Source organism: Marmota marmota, unplaced genomic scaffold (genome assembly GCF_001458135.2).
Source record: "Marmota marmota marmota unplaced genomic scaffold, marMar, whole genome shotgun sequence".
NCBI lineage: Eukaryota > Metazoa > Chordata > Mammalia > Rodentia > Sciuridae > Marmota > Marmota marmota.
The window spans coordinates 30,515,870-30,532,239 of record NW_026000026.1 but is presented as its reverse complement, the minus strand read 5'-3'; the positions used below and the strand labels follow the sequence as shown (position 1 = coordinate 30,532,239).

The 16,370-nt window shown below is 41.0% G+C and overlaps 1 protein-coding gene across 2 annotated transcripts in view; it reads left to right on the top strand.

Moving 5' to 3' along the window:
- Window positions 1-16,370, top strand: part of Slc23a2 (solute carrier family 23 member 2) — a 123,824-nt gene that overhangs the window by 36,052 nt on the left and 71,402 nt on the right. Inside the window, exon 1 of one of the 2 annotated variants that reach the window (XM_015482651.2) lies at window positions 12,940-13,122. The exons of the other annotated variant lie outside the window; for it this stretch is intronic. The gene's annotated coding sequence lies outside the window, so the exon portion shown is untranslated. Of the gene's footprint in view, window positions 1-12,939; window positions 13,123-16,370 lie in introns of those variants that run through there. 2 annotated transcript variants of the gene reach the window in all.

Genomic DNA, 16,370 nt, shown 5'->3' with positions numbered 1-16,370 from the left:
CTGATTATGCTGACTTTCTGTGTGCTATGGAAAAATGTACCAATAAATTGTTCTGTTCTTTCTAATGATAATCCTTTTTAAATACAGGTATTATTTTGTTTTAGGTTTGCCATCCCCAGCTGGAACCTGCAGTTTGGTAGTTATAAAGCCCTTCTGGATTTGAGCAGTGTTTACCTTGTGGACTCTGTTTTATTTAGATTTCTTACGCTGCTTCTGGGCTTCCAGCAAAGAGCCCCTGAGTCCAGCCCTTCTGACCTTTCAGCTTACGCTTGTTGTTAGCACATGGATTTCTGCTTCAGCCTTGCTCACATCTGCCTTCTTCCTTCCTTCTCCTGGTTTTGCATGTGTGAAAATTTAGGTCACAGCAGGCAGCTGCTCTCCCATGCAGGCTGCAGAGCTAATTGTGTAGACTATCAATTATAGGATTTGTTTTGGTGTTTGGGCCAAGATACATGGCCATGCCACTGTGTGTGTGTGTGTGTGTGTGTGTGTGTGTGAGAGAGAGAGAGAGAGAGAGAGAGAGAGAGAGAGAGAGAAGAAGTTCTCACACTCAGCATGATCACCATGGTTGTATGCTTGGAAGTGCCATTTTCTTTTCTCATTTCCTTGAATCCACTTTCTTGAGACCAGTACACTGTCCTGTACTAAGTAGTAGTAAGAGTCACACAGGCAACTTTTTAGGAGCTACATTAAATAAAATAAAAAGAAACATATAGAATTATGTAGTAGCTAATCTGTACCAGGAAATCTACCACTGAGGAATGTTTTCAACTTCTAAGCTGTGGGATTTTTGGTATTTCATAGGGTAGGCCACCTGTGTTTCAGGAACTGCAGAATAATGCATACTCATAGCCGAGTGATGTCCCTACAGCTTCCCTTTCCTCACTTTTTTCCTTTCAACTTTAGAGGTTTTCCTTTTCCTGGAAAATACTTATGAATCAGTTCAACAGGTAAATTGATTCCCCACCACCCTGGCTTGAAAAAGAACAGTTTTTTTCTTAACATATTCTAAATTAATATACATATGTTTAGCAGTTTTTTAAAACCCAAGAATCTCAAATATGTTCCATAGCTTATAGTCTTAGACAAGTTGAAGTTTAGGGTTTCAGTATTGTTCTTAGGCAATACTTTTTTCAAAGAGGTACATAAACATTGTAGAAAAACAAGAACATAGAAAAAGTCAATCATCTGGAGATAATCACTTTCCATTTTGGTATTTCTCCCTTTTCTTTGTTCCTAGAGATTGAAACCAGGGGTGGTTTACCACTGAGCTGCATCCCCAGCCTTTTTTATTTTGAGGCAAGGGTATTGCTAAGTTCCTGAGGCTGGCCTTGGACTTGCAATCCTCCTGCTTCAGCCTCCTGAGTCACTGGGTTAAGGGTGTGTACACGCTACCTTGGCCAGTTGTTTCCCCTTTTTCTGCATGTATATATGTACACTCATTGAAAAGGGATCATCACATTGGGTTACGACCTGCCATTTTCTTGTCCACTCACAGATACACTCAACACATTGCCATGACGGTGAGCACTGCTGTTACCAGTATTTTAATCCCCGTGATATTCTGTTTTGAGATTACAGGGACTGGTGATGTGGCTCTTATACAGTGCTTGCCTAACGTGCAAGGACCTGGGTTCAATCCCCAGTGCTGCAAAAAAAAGAAAAGGAAAAAAAAAATAATAGGCAGTAATGTTTTCCTATCCAATTTGGGTTACTCTAAGCAGTATTTTAACTCTCAATACTGAAAAATTTGAGCCTAATTTAATTAGTTTATTAGGATCAATTCCTTTAAGAGTAAAATTGTTGAGTCAAAGTGTATGTATATTTTTAGAGCTTTTGATTAACGATGTTGAAGGACTACCTAGAAACCACATCATGTGCTTCTGTGCTAAAGGGACATTAAAGATAATTTGGCAATTTTATGATTTGTTGAGTGAATTATAAGTGGTAAAATTTAATTTTCTGCTCTTTTTATGATTTTTCACATTTTTCTTATAAGAAAGCTCATACATGATCATATTCCCTTCAGCAATCAATGGAATGAGAATCCCATTAAACTAAAAAATGAGCCTTGGCAGTTTTGGCAGTTCTTGGATCCAAGCAGATTACTTCTGAGGCTATGTGGCTAAGGTGTCCTGAAGCCAGTGTGCAAGAGGCCTGTACTCCTGACACTGTGATTCGCCCAACACGTTTTTAGGTATTCCCTTTACAAAATATTATTTTTTGCTAGCCACAGTTTAGGAACCATAGATTCAGACATGTGGATTCCTCACTGCATGAACTCAAGTGTCGATCTGGATAAGGAAGGATAGTTAGTATGAATCATGGTCATTGCTTCAAGGGAATGGCAAAGGGCATAGTGTATGATTTGGATTGTGAGGAGTCTGAAAAGGATTTGCTACCATCGATATTAAATAGAGACCTGAAATATGACTAGAGTTCTCCAGGGTCACAGTGATTCCAGGTAGAGAGAGCAGCGGGCCAAGTCTTTGGTTCAACCACAATGTCAGTTTTGAAGACTGCCCCAGTCTTCTGTGAAACCCTTTAGATTCTTCACTGTCATCTGCCCACTTCCTGGTCATATTTTATGCTCCTTGAATGTCAACTCCTGGCTTGTCACTTTCTTTCTACTGTGTCTTCTAGGCTCATATGGCCTCTAGACCTCTCTGTCCCTTTACTTTCTCTTTTGCAGGAAGCTTCACCTCTGCTCATCACAGCCTTGTCATCTCTCAGGTGACACTTTGGAGAGCTCAAGTTTAGAGAGTGTCCTGTGTGCACTCTCGCTGCCCTTTGTAGCTCACTCCTCTGCTCCGGCAGTCCTGTTCTTCATACCCTTTGGTGGTCTCTAGCTTCACCTTCCTGGCCCCTTTTACCTGCAGTTGGCTCTGTAGGTAGTCATGGGGCTGTCATCTTACCAGCTTCACACTTTCTTTACTCTGAGCTACCCCTGGAATTGTCAAGTTTCCTCAGTGATTCAGTCCTGTTTAATTTTGTGTGTGTGTGTGTGTGTGTGTGTGTTGTTGTTGAACTCAGCTGGAGAGAAGCCAACTTTCTCTCTCAGTAATTTGAGTTCTAGGCACAAAGGGACCTTGAATTTTGTCCTCATCTCTGGTCAGATCCTTTTACTTATCCTTTTCCTCCCTCCACAGCCTCTTCTGTCCACTCTCATACATAGCCTCCTTAGTCTCCACCGTGACCTCCACTGCTCAGTTCATTAAGAAAATAAGTCATCAGATAAGTGCCCCACCCCCACTTCCTGCCCTCCCGCCTCCTGCTGTGTTGACTGATGGTGGCTGCCTATCTGTGTACATCTCTGCCTACAGAGGACAAGGCAACCACTGCAGAGGGTCTGTGTGGAGCTGTTGTAATAGATTCTGAGCGTTTTCCTCCCCAGGTAACGTCAGAACTGCTGTCGCTGCTGTGGCACAGTGAGAACTTCTGGTGTCTGGCTTTTGGGGAAATGTCTATAATTTCATGGAAGATGGGGTTTTAGAAGTGGTATGACCCTTAGAGTGGGGAGGTCTCCCTGCCCAGATGGTAGAGCTTCTTCATAGCATAATCAGGGCTAGAATCCCATCTTCAGTGGCATTTTTTTTTTATCTTAGTAAGAATACTTTAGAGGGTCATTGCCCTCCCTCCCCCATGAAAGTGGGATTAGAGGTGAAGAGGGCATCAAATTTATTTGTAGTTAAAATAATAGGTAGAGAATATAAATAAATAGATAAAGGAATAAAATTCAAAAGGTTGTGTGAGATAGGTGTAGGGAGTGAGTCTGCCTTCTGTGTGATTCCAGGCAACTGCTTTATTGGGTTTGTGGATCCTTCTAGAGATAACCTCTCTCACTGTGTTGCTGAGATTGGCCTTGAATTTAGGATCCTCCTGCCTCAGCCTCCTGAGTAGCAGGGATTATAGGTGTGTTGCCACCATGTGCCATCGTAGAGATAGTCTGTCAAAGTTTTTGTTTCTAATTGTGAAATTACAAATATAAAGAAAATGAAAGAATGAACACTTGTGCCAGGTGCCCAGATCTAATAAATCTAAGCATGTTGCCATTTTTGCTTCAGGTTTTTCATTTTACAGAAAATAAAGCATTACAGGTATCCTTTTAGTGACTTCGTTTATCTTATCTCCTCCTCCTTTCTTTTCAGAGCAGCTCTGCAGCACATGTTTTTCCTTCTATGAGACATGTTTACACATCCATAAACCACTGTGTAGTATTGACTGCATCATTAAAACGATAAGTAAAAGACCTCATGGGGTGTGTGTTCTGCAGACTACTCAGTCACTCTGGAGTATGAGTGATGGTTTTCAAGTCATGTTGGCCCAAGTGGCTAGAGGTCATTTCTGTTACTGTTCACTTTATTCGACTGCTTAAATATGTCACGACTTCCAGATTCTCCTGCTGGAGTGTGCTATTAAGAACAGCAGCATGATGAACGTGGTGACTGACCTAACCTGGGGAAGCATCTTCAGGGCCGGACATGTTGAGGCCTGGTCTTGCTAGAGCATAGTGCAACCCTCTTCCACCTACTGTGTGTTACCAAATTCTTATCCTAGGTGTTTGAACCAATTTACATTTCTGGCAACACGCAGGGAGAATTCCTGTTTGCCCACTATGTGTGTATGTGTATGTCTGTGTGTTTGTGTATGTGTATGTGCTTAACCACTGAGCCACATTTCCCAGCCTGTTTTTTTTTAAATTTTCAGATAGGGTCTCACTAAGTTGTTTAGGGCCTTACCAAGTTGCTGAGTCTGACTTTGAATTTGGCAATCCTCTTCCCTCAGCCTCCCGAGCTGCTGGGATTACAGGCTTGCTTGTGTCACCAGTCCTGGTTATCTATTGTTTCAATAGGGATGTGCCAGGGTTTGTAAATAATGGTTTTATTAATAAGTAAAATCATTATACATATTTATGTACAGGATTTCATTTTACAAGGTAGATATCTGGAAGTAGTACTTCTAGACCTTAGAATAAAATTATGTTTAATGTGGTAAGAAATGACCAGTTTTCCAAAGTACCTTTTTGCACACGTTCCAGGAATGACTGGGAGTCTGTTATTTTCTGTCTTTGTCAGCACTTGGTATTGTGTTAGCTAGCTGTTTCTATTTTGTTATATGATTTTCTTTAATTCAAAGAATGAAGTTTTAAAATCAGATTCTATTTTTAAATCACTTAATGTAATTGATTTATGCTTTCCTAGCTCTAGAACAACCTTTTCTTCTGGGGTCTAGTGTAGCATAATATTTGTAGGTTAGAACATATGATAAATGTGTTTTCATTCTGAGAGTAAGTTCATTAAATTATTGAATCTTTGATTTACCGGTTGGACTCTTTGGTATTATTTCGGAAAATACATATTAAAACTTTTGCAGCGAAGAGCGGTAAATCTTCATGTTAATGACACCATCCACCTACTTGTGATTCTCCCCCGCCCTTCTCCAGGTTTTGAGTAAGATCAATTTGAGGATGCTTGTTCCATTACTAAAAACAGAAGTGTGAAGCCCACAGATGCAGGGCAGCACCCCTGTTTTACAGAGTGGGACATTTTTGGCTACTGGTTAATGACGTTGCTGTGATTTCCCCACCATGGACTCCTAGTGAAGAGCCGTTTCTTCACTAACCTCTTTGAGGCTTCTTGTGGGTGCTAGGCACACTGATGTCAGTCTTGAGGTCGAAGCCGGCAGTCTTCACAGTGGATTGACAAAGTTGAGTGAACCTTGGTTTCACCTCATTGCTGGAATTCTGGTGGGTGCTTGTCAGCACACATTCCGAGTCATGCCTAGAGATTCTGGATGATTGGGTAGCCTTTAAGTGTCTGCCAAAGAGGCCAGTTTAATAAGTCTGATAGCCAAGGTGAACAATGAATTTATTCATCTCGCCCAGACACTTACCCTTTATCATGAACCTTGTTTGACCCTTCCAAAGGAAAATAACTTTCAACCCCCCCACCCCCTTCCCCAGGTTTGAATATGTTCTGATCTGTTTCCTTTTGAAAATTTGGTAACTGGGGTCATTCCAAATAATACTATCTTGCCAGTACTCTCTTCAGATTTATTTTTTTCTCTATATGGCATCTTTTTTTTTTAATGTTAGATTTGTTTTTGAGATGAGCACATTATAGATTACTTAAGTATAAAGTTGTTTTTGAAATATCAGGTTTCCTTTTCTGTTTTCCTTCTCTCTCTCTCTGTCTGTCTCTCTCTCTCTCTGTGTGGGGGTGCTGGGAGATGGAACCCAGGGCTTCATACATGGTAGGTAATCCCTCCACTGTGGAGTACCTCTCCAGCCCAGAATTCTTCATTTTTAAAATGTGCATCTGTGGGGTGTGTGTGTGTGTGTGTGTGTGTGTGTGTGTTGGGTGTAGTGTTGGGTGCTCTAACATATTCAAATAATGAAAAGAAACCTGTTCAACAAGTCTGACAGAAGCTTCTATCTCCCAGATTACTGCCCCTTTTTTCTCAATCCTGAGAGTATTGATTCTTTAACATGGTCTAAGATTTGTTTTCTGCAGTAGGGGGAAGAGAGACACAGGAAGGGGAGGGAGGGCATGATTATTCTGCTCATGTTCTTTTGGGCAAAGCTGGCCACATCTATCTGCAAAGGAAGCTGGGAAATGTTGTCTTATTTGGTTGTGTTCTCCGCTTAAAAATCAAGGGTTTACTGTAAGTTGAGTTATTGAGACTGGCTTATTTATGTTAATGAAACATATAAGTGTCCAGTGAGCCATGAGCACAAAAATCAATAATCAGAAATAAGTTGGTTATGAAATAAAAATGTGGTTTTTTTTTTTAGTTGTAGTTGGACACAATATCTTTATTTATTTTTATGTGGTGCTGAGGATCGAACCCAGCACCTCACATGTGCTAGGCAAGCCCTCTACCGCTGAGCCACAACCTCAGTCCCTAAAAATGTGTTTTAATTCTACTTTTCTGTATGTTTGAAATTTTCCAATATAGATTTTCTTAAAAATTTTTATCCTATGATTTACCTTTACCAAGTGCCAAGTAGATATTAAAACACTAGAGGGTGCTCTTGGTTAATGTACTTGATTGTTTTGCTCTTAGTATTTATGGAACAGCGGCGGCCCCCTTTGTTGATCACAGCATCAGAGTAGTTTTTGTCCAACTGGTAATTCTAAATATATTTTGTTTTACTCTTTTTGATAACAATAGGGGCAATGAAATGTCAATATATAGCATTTGTTTGAATAGGTACAAGCAGATAATCACTGTAAGTAAAAGGGATTTTTTCTTCTTCTTCTTAAGAGTTTTTTATTAAAAGGAAACAAATCAGAGATTACATTAATAAAACCAGATATTTGTAAATTCACATTTCTGAAGAATTAAATTCTTGTTTCCTATATTTTTCCAAGTTTAGCTTTTTACTTGTTTTGCATTCATTTCTTTTCTGAATTTATTTACCATACATAGGCGCTAAGAATTGAGCTGCTCATTTTGCCTTCTAGTACAATGTGAGGGACATAACTAGAGTTTAGAAAATACAGATAAGCACAAAAAGAAACATCTAGCCAGGTGCAGTGACACGTACCTGTAATTCTAGCAACTCAGGAGTTTGAGGCAGGAGGATTGAAAATTTGAGGCCAGCTTCAGTAATTTAATGAGGCTCTATGCAACTTAGGGAGACCCTGTCTCAAAAAATAAAATGGGCTGGGGATATGGTTAAGCACCCCTAGTTAAATCCTGAATATCAAAACACACACACACACATACACACACACACACCTGTAGTCCCATTTTGGAAAGATTGCCATGTAAACTGCATGGGATGCAGTCATCTGTTTCCTTAGCACAACTGTACATGTGCATACACAGTTTTTTAAAAAGAGATCATGTGAGTAAATAGAATATATATATATATATTTAAACAACTCGTTTTCTGGGGCTGAGGATGTAGCTCAGTGGTGGAGTACTTGCCTAACATGTGCAAGGCCCTGGGTTCAATTCTAGGTGTGGCAAACAAACAAAAACCACCTCATTTTCCGTGTAGACAGACCCACTACTTGTAAATCTTTTGCATTCCCTTTCTCATAAATTGAGCTTTCAAAATCTTTTTCTTTGTGTATTGGTTAGTCCTTGTTAGAATTTCCAGAACAGTCTTCTCTATCAAACACCTTTCCTTTTCTGGCTTTTATAGGCATCCCCGAGCGTTTTTCTGGCTTTTGGTATGGCATAGGAATTTTTTTTCTTAGGGTGGGGGGTGGGCTATTTTTTTCTTTGTGTCTTATATGCTCAGAGTTTTATTCAAAAATTGACATTGAGTTTTACCAGATGCCTTTTTGGGTTTCTGTTGGTCCTACTGTTTTTCCTCCTCCTATCTCCTGATGTGAGTGGTAGTATGTACTAGCCTTTCCCATTTTCTTGGTTCTCATCCAGTTTTCTATCAGGATTATATTAGTCTGTCAGATCCTTTCCTGGTGCTTTGGAGCTGTCTGAGTAGCGTGAAGTGACTCCACCTTGGCCTTTGGTACTTGCTTGGGAAGTCCCTGGGTGCCTGGTTGAGTGGATGGTCTGCTCTGTCCTTGGGAGACTTGTCCAAGAGCCTGCTTGAATTTATTTATCAAATTTATCCAAGTCTTTTGCTTAATTTCTAGACAATGGTCCTCTTTACTCCTTTTTACTTTCTTTCTTTCTTTTTTTTAATGGACACAATACGTTTATTTTACTTATTTTTTTGTGGTGCCGAGGATCAAACACAGTGCTTCACACATGCTAGGCAGGTGCTGTGCCACTGAGCCACAACCCCAGCCCCTCTTTTTTTTTTTTTAGTTTTGAGTGGACACAATATCTTTATTTTTATGTGGTGCTGAGGATCGAACTCAGTGCCTCAAGCATGCTAGGCGAGCACTCTACCACTGAGCCACAAACCCAGCCCCTTTTTACTTTCTTTAGGGTATTTTGTGGCTTATATTTTCTTGTTTAACTGTACAGATAATTTTACAATTTCAGTTTTGTCTTTGATCCAGTGATTATTCAGGAGAATGGTTAAACTTTTGAAATTGTTAGGGGATCTTGATAATTTTATTTAGTTTCTTTTTGGCCCTGTAGTAAGACAGTGGAAAATGTAAATATACCTTTATTTTGGGATTTGAAATTTTCCTTGTGGCATTTTTCACAAATGCTCTTTACCATTGTAAATGAAATTATTTTCTGTGGGGTTCAAAATTTGCTACCCATTGTGTTAGCTTTATTCGTTGTGCAGGTTAGATTCCCTAACCTACATTGCAAGATGGACGAGGAAAGGGAGTCTTAAATCTTTGACGTTTCTTCTGGATTTTTAAACATATGGGCTTTATTTCAGTGAAAGAATGTTCAGAATGTAAAGATTGACACCATCATTGTGAATTTTAAACTTCAGCAATGTAAAATGACCCTCTTACCCATTTAATGCTTTCTGACATGAATCCCATGGTGTTTGGCTTTTTTTCTTGGCTGTGCTGAGAATTAAGCCTAGGACATTGTGCGTGCCACGTGAGTGCTCTACCACTGAGCTACAGCCCTGGCCTGTGTTTGACATTTAAAAACTAATAAGGCAGCAAAATTTTCTTTCTTTCTTTTCTTTTTTACTTTACTGAAGTGTTGTCTTCAAGTGTTGGCCTTTATTTTCTGACAAGATCTAAGAGTATTTTTAATGAAATGAATTTAACTTGTTTATAGGTTTAGTTTGTGTTTTTAGTCTGTGTTCTGTTTCAAATCCTAATAAAGGTTTCCTTGGGCTGGTGGTACTAGATGGTAGAACACTTGCCTAATATACATGAGGCTCTGAGTTCAATCCCCAGGAGCCCATCTAGTCCCTCCCAAAATAGTGATTCCTTTCTTTCTTTTTTTTTTTTTTTTTTAATACAGTGCCTTTATTTTTATGTGGTACTGAGGATTGAACCCGGGTCCCATCCATGCGAGGCAAGCGCTCTACCGCTAAGCCACAATCCCAGCCCCCCAAAATAGTGATTTCTTTCAAGTGAAAAACATTTAAAAAGTTTATATTCCTGCATCTGCATTTGTCATGGTTAAAGACCTTGTCTCTTTGGGAGAAGGGTTTTAGCCTCTTCTTACTCCCCATATTGGTCTGATTTGTATTGCTATAACAAAGCACTTGATACTGCATACTTTATAAAGAGAAGTCCAAGAGCATGGTATCATTGTCCTAGTAAGGGGACTTAGGCTGCATTACAACATGATAGAAAAGTGGAAAGGGAACCAGCTGTGGGCAAGAGGGGCCAAGTCCCTAGTCTTTTTTGGGTGGGAGTGGGGTACAGTCTTGCTATGTTGCCCAGGCTGCTTTTGAAATTGTGAGTTCAAGTGATCATCCTACTTCAGCCTTCAGAGTGGCTGGTCTTCAGGCGTGTACCACTGGGTCCAGCCCTTTCTTACCATATCAGATTGTTGCGGACAATCCTGGGGCTAAGTCCTGGTGCAGTGCCAATATAGTCATGCAGTACTTGACGAAGGGAAACACTTTCTGAGATATTGTCATTGCATGAACATCATAGAGTGTAGTTACCCAACCTAGACACACCTAGGCTGTCTGGTGTAGTCACCACTGTGTATGCAGTCTATTGCTGAACAAAAAAACTCCCATACCCAGTGTACAGCACTTAAGACAACCAATCATTTTATCCTTCCTGTGTCTGACCTTTTCATCCTGGCGGTCAAACCATTTTGGACTTGTCCAGGTACAGATTTCTCTGTAATTTCTCTACAATTTTGCATGAACATGGGTTGTCCTTGTAATCTTACACTGAGATTTTTCTTAATATCAGAACAGTTTTTTTATTCAGTACATTTTATTTTAGGTAAGTCTATTCCATTTTTCTTGTTTCTTTTATTGTGCTACCAAGCTACATTCCCCACCCCTGTTTTTTGGTTTTTATTTTCCCCTTGTACTGGGGATTGAACCCAGGGCTTAATGAATGCTAAGCCCTCTATCACTGAGCTGGTCCTCAGCCTTTTTAGAAGACTTATTGAGGTATGGTTTTAACTCACCATTTTAAAGTTCGCATAGCTATACGACCACCGTCACCACAGCCTAATTTTAGAGCATTTTTCTCATCCCACAAGGAAACCCCAGATCCACTTGTAGTCACTCCCTTGCCACCCCGGCCCCAGGCAGCCCTCTCTGTGCTTGCTTTCTCTGTAGATTTGCCTATTCTGGACATTTCATACACATGGACTTGCACAGCATGACTGGCCTCTTTGTTCCTTTCGTTTAGGTCCAGTTAGGAAATGCTGATTACTCATGACATGGTTTTGCCCTTTGCCTTTTCCTCCTCCGTTCTCTTCTCTGAGCTGTGCTTTCCTTTCTGTATTCTTTCTTTTCTCTGTTTCTCAAGCTTGTCTTCCGCTTCTGTTTCAGCTTTCTATTGTTTCTTTTCTCTTTATTGCTTCTCAGTTAATTAGGTTCTTCCCCATCCCCGCTTGTTATCTCATGGTCTCAGTTCATGTTCTTTATATAATTATCTGATTCTTTTCCTTTTACTTATTTTTATTTTTTTAGTACCGGGGATTGAACTATGCTCTACCACTAAGCCACGTCTCCATCCCTCTTTTATTTTATTTTTTTTTGAGACAGGGCCTTGCTAAATTGCCAAGGCTGGCCTTGCACTTGGACTCCTCCTGCCTCAGCCTCATGAGTTGCTGGGATTACAGGCATGTGCCACTGTGTCTGACTATTTTCTGTTTTGAGATAGGCTCTCACTGAGTTCCCCAGGCTGGCCTGGAACTTGTGATCTTTCTGTTTCAGCCTCCCAAGTAGCTGAGATTATAGGCATGCGCATACTTGGCTTGCTTTTTTTTTATTTTTTTAATGCCACTTTTTTTTTTAATTTTTTTTTTTTAATGTTTATTTTCTAGTTTTCAGCGGACATAACATCTTTGTTTGTATGTGGTGCTGAGGATCGAACCCGGGCCGCGTGCATGCCAGGCGAGCGCGCTACCGCTTGAGCCACATCCCCAGCCCATTTAATGCCACTTTTAAAAAAGATCTTATAGTTTCCTCCTTTTTTCCACCTGTTTTTCCTTTTTGCTCTGCAGTACATCCTCTCTGGGTTTGGAATTGTGGAATATCCTAAATGTAGTCTTTGGCTTCTTGGACATGTTGGGCAGTCAGTGGGAAGCTGTGTTTGGGCATTTGTAGGGGTCAATCTCTTGCCTACAGCATTTGGCTCCCAGCTTTCTCCCCAGTTTCTACCATGGCTTCTCTCATCACATGGTCTCTTCCTCTTCTTGTCAATGTTTACTTGCTCAAAATTTTCATGAATGAGCAACACTTCTAGAGCTTTTCTCCTGTAGATGTCTAAGACGTGCCTTGCTGATGGTAGATGCCCCTCCTGCCTGGCTCTCTGGATCCTGTCTGGTGTGTGACGTTCAGCCTGGAGTAGGGGGAGATGGAGGCAGGAGTTTACATCTGAAGGGCAGAGGGTGTCACCTGCTCAGGCTCTGAAGGCCCTGGCCTGAGGCTGGGACTGGGAAGGCTAGTCTGGCTTCAGGTGTGGCTTCTTTCCTGTTACTGATTGTCAGCCCTTCAGTATCACAGTTACTTGTTGGCTTTGCCAGACATTTGATGAAGGGATCCTACCATGAGAGCTCTGAGATTCTTTTAGTTTTGAGCATAATTGTTGTTGGGTGCCTGACTGGGAAAATGAAAAAATAGTAGGGAGTAAAAGTAATTCCCCTTTTCACTGAGCTGGCAGCAGCGTGGGTGGACTTGTTCATCTGAGCTGTGGGGTTTGGAAAGATAGTTTTTAATTTCCCTTCTTTGTGAGGGTTTAGAAGTGTAATCCCAGTAGCTGCTGGGGTTCTACGATAGAATATCCAGACTGCCAAGTCAAAACCTGCTGCATATTGATGTTGAGACCATAATAGAGGCCTGCAGTAACCGTTTGTAACCAGGCGGTGGCTGTTGTGTAACACAAATGGCATTTATAATGAGGTGGTGCGGTTACACAATTTGGGCCAGCCTGTGTGGGTTATAAAAGCCAAAATTGCTTCAGTACCTGAAAACGTCTCACACTGAGCACCGGGACAGTCACAGCATTGCACAGGCGTGGTGGGTGGGGCACTGGTTAAAAGACATTTATTTTGGAAGGGTAAGGTTTCACTCTGAAGGTAAGACTGTTTCTTAGTATAGAATCTCTGTTTTGGTGGGAGTGGGTTCTGTGGGGGTGAGTTCTGTGGCTGCATGGATTGATTTGTGTGTCTGAATGTGTCTGTGCTTCCAGGAGTGTGTCTGTTTCTGTGTGTGCATCTGCATGTGTCCATATCTGTGAACATATGTGGGATTTTTCTACACATATATCTTTCTGCCTGTGCATGCCTCTCTGTGTGACTGTGTAGATGAGCGAGGAGCCTGTGGCTCAAGTTTGCCCAGCTGGGTTATTAGAAAATCTACAAAGCCTTTCTCAGTGCTGTCAGACATTATTTAAATATTAATAGCCGAATATTAACATTTATGCAACTCTAGGAAGGCAGCGTCCTTCATTTAGTACATGAAAAAGAGTAACAGTAAAAATCCCTATCTGCAGCAGTTAGATGTCAGATTCCATGTTTTTCAGATGCCTATTTGCTTTATTTTCTAAGTCCAGCCTTGGGGGCTGCTAAAGCTCTGATTTTTTGTTTTTGTTTTTGTTTTTAATGTTTTACTTTATATAGAATTTTAGGAGTTTGAAAAGTAGGGGTGTAAAAAGTAGTTTTTATATTGTCTTATTGTTCACAAAAAGGAATATAAATGAAACAGATTTCATACAGAGATGCAGTCTCATATAGCTGAGTGCATATATTTTTAAATCCTTTTTAAGGTTTTTGGATAGTAAGAATGCTAGATTTAGTTGGGTATGGAGGTGCATGCTTGTAATCTCAGCTACTTGGGAGACTGAAATAGGAGGATTGCATCAAGGCCAGCCTGGACAATTTAGTCCGATCCTGCCTCAAAATAAAAAGGACTGACTGGGTATGTGGCTCAGTGTGTCCCTGGGGTTCAATCCTTAGTACTTCTCCCCCCCAAAAAGGGGTTCAAATACCAGAGAAGCCACATGTATCTGTGGCATGTAGTTCCAAGTGATTGTTTTCTCTTTTTTTAGCGGGTATGTTATTTATGAATTTCTTAGGAGGAGCATGTTCCTTTGCAGGAAAAAAAAAAAAGTGACATACAGGCATGAATTGTTTAAAGGATCAGGGAGAAGTCTTGCTATTTCTATCATCATGTGCTTGGTGTTAACCTGGGGCAGTTCCTGTGACCCAGCCCAGGTAATTGCAGTGCAGTTTAGCAAACCCACAGTTCAGCCCTCATCCATCAGGGAGGTGAAATTTCAGAGCTGCCATTCCTTGTCTCAGGAGGATCTGTAGGGAACAGCTGTAACTCTTGGAGCAGCAAGAGTGGGTAGGAAGGTAAAGGATACTGAAGAAGTGATTTGCAAACGGAATGGGGAGCAGGTGGTTGAGAAAACCAAGAAAATGTGTCAGAGTCCAGCCAAACTGAGCTGGTATAATGAATAATTAGGAAATAAGGGGAAAGTGGAATGAGGCCTCTGCAGGTAAGGGAAGGAAATTTGGTTTTGGCACTTGAGGCCAAAAGAAGGTGTGAGAACTTGTGGAAGTGGAATGGTTTGCTTCTAAGAATAATTCAGAGAGAGCTGGTAAGTACTAAGCTTGAGGTAAGGGAGTGGACAGTTGTTTGAAACCCTTCTCCCAGGAGGGAGGGTGAGTTTAAACTCAGCTGGAGGTGACCCATAGTTCTCCCGAGGCTTTCTTCTCTGAAAAAGAGAAGGTATGAGTCATTGACTAACTGAGAGGAAGGGTGGAACCAGTTGGCACAGTGGAGCTGGTAGTAGGGCAGAGTCATTCTCCTGGATGTTACCTTAGCCTCCAGGGTAGCCTCTGTATCAGAAGGTGGGGCCATCATAAGCCAGAGAGCATTTGGAGACCTGGAAGAGGGGAAAGTATTTTGCCGGGTTTCTGTTCTCTTGACTAAAATGTTCAGGGGTCACTCCAGTCAAACTGGGCTGACTGGGCTGCACAAAATAACCACACAAGAGACACAAATACCTTTTTCCTTGGGGTCGCTGTGACGGCTCCTCTGACCTTAAGGGTCTGCAGAAAGAGAGAGAGCGCGAGATCACATGCTGACCCCTTTTATTGAGGGAAGCTATTCAAATGAGGCAAGGGGTCAGGTTTCAGGGGGCTGAGTATCTTCCTGATGTCCACTGTCAGCAGGTTGACTGACACCTGGGTAGGCCACATCCAAGGGCACAGTAAGAGAAGGGGACACACACAAGGCACTTCCATGGAAGATTCTACCCTAAACACGGCAAGGGGTTATATTACAAAGGAACAGGTGAGTGTAGCTTCACCCATGGGGCTGTAGCAAGACACACCCATGCAGGAGACATTTCTGTGACTGAGCGCCTCAGCACGCATCCAGGGAGTGTAACTCAGTCACGTGTAAGGTTGGCCTCCCACAGTATTTATCCAGGAGATTTCTTTAGCTTCTTTCAAAATAACCTTCAGATGTGATCTTTCAGGCCTTTCCATACCCAGCTAAATCTAGCATTCTTACTATCCAAAAACCTTAAAAAGGATTTAAAAATATATGTACTCAGCTATATGAGACTGCATCTCTGCATGAAATCTGTTTCATTTTTATATTCCTTTTGTGAACAATAAGACAATATAAAAACTACTTTTTATACCTATTTTTCAAACTCCTAAAATTCTATATAAAGTAAAACTTGAAAGGGAACACATGGCCCAACTTGTATTTTCAAGAATTCTTACCTGGCCAGATGTGGTGCACATCTAAGCAACTTAGTGCAACCTGTTCTCAAAAATTAACGAAAAAGGTTAAGTGGTTAAGTAACGAAAAGGCTTAGTGGTTAAGTACCTACTAGGAGTTCAATCCCTGAACCAAAAAAAAAAAAAAAAAGTTCTTATCTGGCCTTCCACTTTTGCCCTTGACTTTTGTTTAAGGGTAAACTAAACCAACCTCTGTGCCTCAAATTGCTCAACTGTGTGATGGAGATAACAACCCTTCCCAGAATTTTTGTAAGGATTAAGCGAAATCTTGTTTGTATTTCTGGAAATGATAGTCCATGATGCACTTGTTTTTATAAAGTCAGCTTTTCAGTGGCCTCTTTAATGGTTAGGGATTAATACATTTTATTTTTCTTTTCTTTTTTTTTTTTTTCGGAGAGAGAATTTTTTAATATTTATTTTTTTAGTTTTCAGCGGACACTAACATCTTTTGTTTGTTATGTGGTGCTGAGGATTGAACCTGGGCCGCATGCATGCCAGGCGAGCGCGCTACCGCTTGAGCCACATCCCCAGCCCCTACATTTTTATTTTTTCTCCTTCTCCTCCTC